This window comes from Schistocerca americana, chromosome 9 (genome assembly GCF_021461395.2).
Source record: "Schistocerca americana isolate TAMUIC-IGC-003095 chromosome 9, iqSchAmer2.1, whole genome shotgun sequence".
NCBI classification, from domain to species: domain Eukaryota; kingdom Metazoa; phylum Arthropoda; class Insecta; order Orthoptera; family Acrididae; genus Schistocerca; species Schistocerca americana.
In genome coordinates, this window is record NC_060127.1 from 91,825,296 (window position 1) to 91,832,960 (window position 7,665).

At 39.5% G+C, this 7,665-nt stretch overlaps 1 non-coding gene across 1 annotated transcript; it reads right to left on the minus strand.

Moving 5' to 3' along the window:
- Positions 1-3,928: 3,928 nt before the first annotated feature.
- Positions 3,929-4,001, minus strand: Trnaa-cgc. Its single transcript has one exon. It is a non-coding gene; the product is annotated as a tRNA-Ala (tRNA).
- Positions 4,002-7,665: the final 3,664 nt, after the last annotated feature.

Sequence of the window (7,665 nt, forward strand, 5' to 3'; positions counted from 1 at the left end):
TGGAGTGGTGTCATGATGTATTCTTATGTTAAAACTCTAACAGAATACTACAAGCACTGCAGTTGAAACTGTGTGTTTGCTTTGAGGCAGTAAATCCGACGGGACGCTAATACTCGGACTTTATTTTTCCATACGGAAGAACAAACAGGTTTGGTTGCAGAACTGGATTCTTTTTATATTATTTATCCTCGAGTGACACCTTTTGCCTTACACGAGGCATCTTCAGATGGACCTAAGAGAGAAAATGTTCACATGCCAGTAAACAGTCTAACAGACTAAAACCCTAAAATACAGACAAATTTTTAAAATGTATAAAAAGCTGACAAGGGCTACTACCCGCTTGGGCTATCATGTATTCTAGGCCCGTTTTCCGCCTATTTAACGTCTTTCATATCATTGTTTTTATGTATTTTTAAATTTTGTCTGATTTTGTACTGGGCTTTTGGTGCATTAAAGTGATACCGACTTATAAACATTTTGTCGGCCATATCCTGATACCTTTAAATCAGAACTTATAGGGCGCAGCACAATGCTCTTCCGAATTCTAACGACGATGGTTTCCTGCTCGGACATTTGTGTGAGCGGCGTTCTATGGGGTTAACACCATATTTTGCCAGTAAAATCCTTACTTGAAGTTCACTTAAAACTGTTTGATTTTTGCATTTCTTCGAGAAACTGACTGTACATTTCCCATTCTGCCTCACCGACGTGGCAAAATGGTATATAGCATATTTTCATGAAATTATTGCATAAACGTTGAAATTATTAGCAATATCAAAGTTGTTTAACGAACAATTTACGCCACGGGATACGCAATATTCGAAAAAAAGATCGAGAACATTAGGAAAAATATTAGTGTCACTTTGATAAATGTACAATTATCGTTAATGCTTAATACCAACTACTGTTGCTGTTACTTCATTGATTAGCATCACTAGTGTACCAGATGTATTTTCTGGCTTGCGAATAGACAAAGTAGGATGTGTAGTAATAAATCCTACAACCATTTTTTTTTTTTTTTTTTGTAAAATATGTGAGACAACCATTTCCTTCTGCTAGTTGATAGACTAATGATCTAACAATGAGACGTATCACTGCTAGACTAGAAAGTCTGTTTTCTATGGACTTCAAGTACTCTCCCACTACATACTTTTTCATCTTCAGTGAAAACATTTCTTAATTTCCCTTCTGATTTGCCAACTCTGTAACTGGGATTATTCTTAGCTTTACGAACCTTTCTTCCTAACGTTGATTTGGGTACGTTAAACACGTTAGATACTTTTAAAACTCTTATTTCAAGAGATAAAACTGCTGAAACTGCCATTTCCACATAATATCCGATTGCTGGCTACCAGTTTTTCTAATGTAAGGTCACACAGTTTCGAAAAGGAAGGGGAAAAAAAGAAATGTACAGTTTGAAATATACTTGCGGCACAAAACGAGGGGCCCGAATAGGCCACTATCTCATTCTGCCGTTTAAATTCATCAAAAGTTAAAATAAAAGAAAGAACTAGAAACTTTAATGGCAACCTTTGAGTCAGAAGCTGCATTCCAAGAAAAGTCAAAATGGCTGCCGCCCTTCCCCTTCAGCTCAGAGACATAGTAGCTCTTCACTACAGTAGGTTGCAGCATTCTCCAGTCTAGAAAGGAACAGGGTTCGTTTTTGCCCCACTAGGCAGTTTTGCCACGAGTTCCTCTACATGTAGAGAAAATAATTTTGGATTCAGGCGTTTTAGATGATCAACAATACGTGACTGCCAATTACATTTATAATCAATAAGTAAATCTATAAGTTTTGGTGATTCAGATTTTCATGCTACGTTTCCTCCTATGTTCTGAATGTAGTAGGTGATGATCATGAAACTAAACGCTCTTTTCCTCCTTTAATGGCGATATAAGCGATGAGACTCCTCATATGACAGCTGACTGACAAATTATTGTTTCAGCGTAACCGTCAATGGCCCAAGCATTGTTTCTGAGATCGTCTCACATTACATTCAACATACTTCATTACTTTTCTCAAGTTTCACTAATCGCGTAATTGGACGTATCGGCTATTCCTGCAAAACAGCGAGAGCATAATAGATCCAGTCACATTTAGCGTTTTGTGACGTATTGTTATTACACTAAAGAGATTGAGCAAAGCTAAATTGCTTCACAGACGCACTGAGGTAGATTGGGGGAAGTCTGCACAAGAAAGAAAGTTTTCAAAACGGAGCAAACCAGCAGTATGTGCAGAAGATACGTACTGTGCGCAGATATACACTGCAGTACGAGAAACGCAATTACGCTGCACTCCCTTATTCTCTGGGAGTAATAACACAGGTAACATGGAACCAGGGAAACCATGACGGAATGGAAAATAAATTAAATTAGGAGAACTTCATTACACGAAGCGGACAAAAGAACCCCATACCCATATTGAAATAAGAGGAACGCTATTTTTCTTTTGCGACCAAGAGCTGCTGCACGACCAATGCCTTTAATTGTCCAGCAGTCGCTCCAGTTATATTCTCCTATCTCTCTCTTTCCGCATGTGCAATGGAAACGAAAAATCTTCCGTACAGTGCTGCAACTTAATTAATTTCTGCAAGTTAGGAACCGCAAGACAGAAGATGGCTCATTTAGATGGGTTCTTTAGTTAATTCCAGTTATTGACGGGAAGTCATCTGGTGAAATAGAAGGTAAATCTGGGGTTCCCTACCGAACTATTTAGCACACAGTATGGGCTGCCCTCTTTTATTTCTGCATACGCTAATATCTTTTACCACCTAGAATAATCCTCAGGAGATCAAAACGACTTACAAAATGGTTTTCGACTAGATATCCTTACGCTGCGAAAAGCTATATTTGACTTTAATGTATAAAAAGTGTTATAAGATGAGAAAAGTTTGCCATTTTTCTGATTCCGATGTCTTATTTTTTGTGTTAGTAATCTAGAGTTCTTTTATTGTGTGTCCTCGACATGAGTATTAGAACAATACAGATAAATTGAAGTCACGCGATAAATAAGGAAAACTTCAAGGCTGTTGATTCAACAAAATACCCAAGGTCTGCAATTACGAAAAACTTAAAATGTAAACAATATACAAAACATGTTTTGGGAAACGCGAACCGGAGACTGCTATTTTGTTGACAGAACACTCAGAAGGGGAAAGTAAATGAAAACGAGACAGATGGAAAAATGTATGTTGATTAGTGCAAAAGTAATCGCCAGAACAGTCAATAAATTATTCTACGGTGAGAAACGGTGAGGTGGTCAGTGCGTTCATGGAAAAATGTTTGCGGTTGGCTACGGAACAATTATTGTACCCTGGCGTGCACCGAAGCAAATCGATAGCGCATTGATTCTGGTATCGATCCACCCATATGCCGCCAATCTTAATTCGAGTGGGAAGCCCTCACGCTTATTCGCCCCCCCCCCCCCTCTCTCTCTCTCTCTCTCTCTCTCTCTCTCTCTCTCTCTCTGTGTGTGTGTGTGTGTGTGTGTGTGTGTGTGTGTGTGTGTGTGTGTGTGTGTCTGTGCAATTTCTATATTTTTGAAGGCATGAAGAAAGACATTCGAGGCCATCGTGTTGCTTCGAAAGAAGAGGTGCTCGCCAAAGTAAACATGTTTCCATGGCGGCATTGACCGTCTTGTACCACAATGCAGTAAAATCATTAACAGAGATAGCGATTATGTTTTAAATAATTAACACCTTACTTACATTTTCATTTGAACGTCCCTCACAGAAGGTGTAGCAAATCTACTGAAGGTGGTGGTGGTTGTTAGTGCTTAACGTCCCGTCGACAGCGACGTCATTAGAGACGGAGCGCAAGCTCGGGTTAGGGAAGGATTGGGAAGGAAATCGGCCGTGCCTTTTCAAAGGAACCATCCCGGCATTTGCCTGAAACGATTTAGGGAAATCACGGAAAACGTAAATCAGGATGGCCGGAGACGGGATTGAACCGTCGTCCTCCCGAATGCGAGTCCAATGCGCTAACCACTGCGCCACCTCGCTCGGTCAAATCTACTGAAGAAGCTGCGTTCACTACACTTGTCGGTCCTCTTCTGAAACATTGCTGCACGTTGTTGGTTCGTAGCCAGATAGCACTAGCGGAGGACTTCGAAAAAGTTCAAAGAATGGCAACTCAGTGTTATCGAGTAAAGTTAACATAGCGCCACTAGTATCAGACGCGAGTTCGGATGGCAGTTTTAGAAAAAAAAGACTTATTTCATTGTGGTGAAGTCTTTTCACGGGCTTACAAGCACAAACCTTCTCCTAGGAATACCTAAATAGTTTGCTGACTTGCAGCTACATAGGGAGAAATGATGATCATAAGTAAGAGAAATAAGAGACCGCACGTAAATAATTAGGTGTTCATTATTTCCACGTGCTGTTCGAAACTGGAACGGTCTAGCAATAGTCTGAAAGAACAATAAAATAAAATTTCAAGTCTGAATGTTGTTCTACGAATCCACTACTGAACACTCAAGTGTTAAAAGCAGAGCAAAGATGTAGGTGTAGGTTTTAGTAAAAGACTGAGAGAAACATCGGTATAACGTCACATGCGAAATGTCGTCTTAGAAAAAATTAGCAATTTCTCTTAAACACAATAGATTTTTACGTATTCTTGTCTCAAAAACTGTTATGTTTCGAACACCGATACCTTAAGCAAAGAGCTTAGAAAAATCTCAAGATTTCAGATACATGGTGATTTAAGTAATTTTATACAAGAAGGGGAATATCACTCTAATTCTTCTCCTATATCACATGTGTCAGTGTATTACGAGTTTTTAAGAAACGACTCAGACTATTTCAATTTATAAATCACTTTAAACGTCAGTTGCTTCAACCTACATGTATTGGGTTATACGTTGCTGTTACTAGAAACCCATGACGTCATTCCTCTAACCTGTTATCACAAAGCCGTTGTAATAACGTTTCCGAATAAGGTGGTACTGGTAGGTAAGTATACGATGTGTTATACCTTTCACAACGAAAATACCAACATTACTCATTGAAATCTCTTATAACATAAACTTATAAATGGATTGTAACCCTGATACATTATCCATTTAAAACTGGAACTGATGTACTTTTGAATCACTGTACTGCTTTCGGTAATCTACCTCGTGATAAAAAGAGTCATACCTCACATATGATGATATATCGTATTGTGCACATGCCAGTACTCACAGCGTATGTGAGTATCTTAACTGGAGATTAGAAATTTCTGAAGTTTCCACCCTATTTGTCATTTGTTCAAAAAATGTTCAAATGTGTGTGAAATCTTATGGGACTTAACTGCTAAGGTCATCAGACCCTAAGCTTACACACTACTTAACCTAAATCATCCTAAGGACAAACACACACGCCCATGCCCGAGGGAGGACTCTAACCTCCGCCGGGACCATGTTATTTGTTCACAATACGTTACACTTATCACTGGTATGGTACATGTTGAAGTACAGAACTGAATATGTTATGTCTTTTGGAAACGAAGTGAAGCGTTTCTCAAGAAAGCAGTGTAAAGAACATTGTTTACCACTTCTGTTGCCACTTACTTTTCTTTGGTACTTGCCACTTTTCTTTGGTAAATGTAGTGAGCCCAAAAACTGATTATATTATCTTCAAAACAATGGTCTGAGCTGTCTCTGGTATCCAGCATTGGCTCCATCAGAGCATAAACTCAACGCGTGGGGGAGCGTAGTAGCGATAAACATAATTAAAGGTGTTTATCTCATTGCCGCCGTATGTGTAAAGAGAAGCGGTAGCGATATCAGCATCAGGCTCAAACGCCTTATCACTGTGCTAACGGAGTGCGTCATTCAGTCCAAACAATGACAGCACACGCATTCACCCACTCCTGTGAGATCATTGCTCCATGTCCAATATGTGATGATGCACGAGGATATGATCGACAAAACGCTGGGTGCAATCATGTGTCTCCCACACACACACACACACACACACACACACACACACACACACACACACACACACACCTTTTTCCTATTGTCTACCTATCATTGTTCCAGTCCCCCCCTTTCATTCCCTTCTCGCTTCGGCTCACTTTTTCTCAATCTTTCTCTACTCTGTTGTTTTACCTTTGCCTGCATGAATATATACTGAGATGACAAAACTCAAGGGATAGAGAAAGTCACTGATACAGATGGTGGTAGTATCGCTTACAGAAGGTATAAAGACCAGTGCGTTGGCGAGACCGCCATTTGTACTCAGGTGATTCATGTGAAATGGTGCCCAACTGGAATTAACAGACCTTCAACGTGGATTGGTAGTTTAAGCTAAATGCATGGCGCATTCCATTTCGGAAATCATTAGGGAATTCACTTTCTTTGTTTGGCCTCATGGTAGGGACAATTTGAATGCTTTTCTAGAACGTCTGAACTCGATCGACCCGAACATTCGTTTTGCGATGGAGGTGGAAGAGGATGGTTGCCTTCCCTTTCTTGACGTGTTGGTTAGGTGGATGGATAATGGATCATTGGGACATGCAGTCTACAGGACACGTATTCACACCGACTTGTACTTACGGGCTAATAGTTGTCACCATCCGGCTCAGCATGAAGGAAAATAAAATTTGTAAGAGAGATGGATATTAATGAGTTCTCTAGAACTATTGTGCCTTAAAGCTATAGAAAACTAAGAACTACAGCAAAGGATAAAATCGTGGAATGGTATCAAGGAAACCAGAATAGTTGATTCGCACAGGAATTTCAATCACACCGCTTGTCAACTGAATGATGTTTTGCTCAATTTCAGCACGGAAACGTATTACTCTGCGAGGTGGAAAAGAGGTACAGGCAGGCTTTGAGCACATACTGATACGTTTGAGTACGGGTTGGGTCATTCTTTTAACTTTTTCTTGATTCCTTACACAAATAATTTTTTGCAGATATTTGAATGTTTCCTTTAATACATTCATCATTTCCTGTATTGATCAGCATATCAGTACCTTCGAATTTCGTATGTCTTCTTGCACCTCAGAAGTTCCTTCTTTACGCGAATCCTCTGAAACGTGACTCCAGCTTTGCTTGAATAACGGCTGACAGTAGTTACACAAAGTAATCAGGAAAGAATCCAAGGATTTTACGCGATAATTTCTAAAACTACCAGATCCGCAAAAGTATTGTGTATCAAAAATTTGAATAGATGATATTAATGTTCCACAACAAATTAAACAACGAACTGATGAATAATTACTACTGTGGGACATTAATACTGTGTGTAAAAGTGTTTAATAGGTCTATTGTGCTCCATGTATCCGCTTTGGATAATCGTACTGTTTTACGGCCAGTTTTTATTGCGCATTACTTCATTCGTGAAAACGCTGGAACTTTCAAACTCACTGAAGCTAATAACCGACTTTGAAATGGAGTTAAGTTCATCCGTAGAGTTGTCAGGAAGTCAAGGAGCTTTCGAAGTCATGAGCCAGCTTTAGAAAGGTCTACTCTTTCAATTGCTCGAGTTTTGAGATACCATCCGAGTTTTGCTACTAGTTAATGTGAAGAGTTACCGAATGTTAATTGAGATTTGTCCCAAAATGACATGTGCATTTCAGTAGGGTTGAAATACAAGCTACTGAACGTTTTCTAATTCCATAAAAGCAAAACATTTTTTGCGTCTGATGTACTGTAGTCGCACTTATCACTTTGGGTGG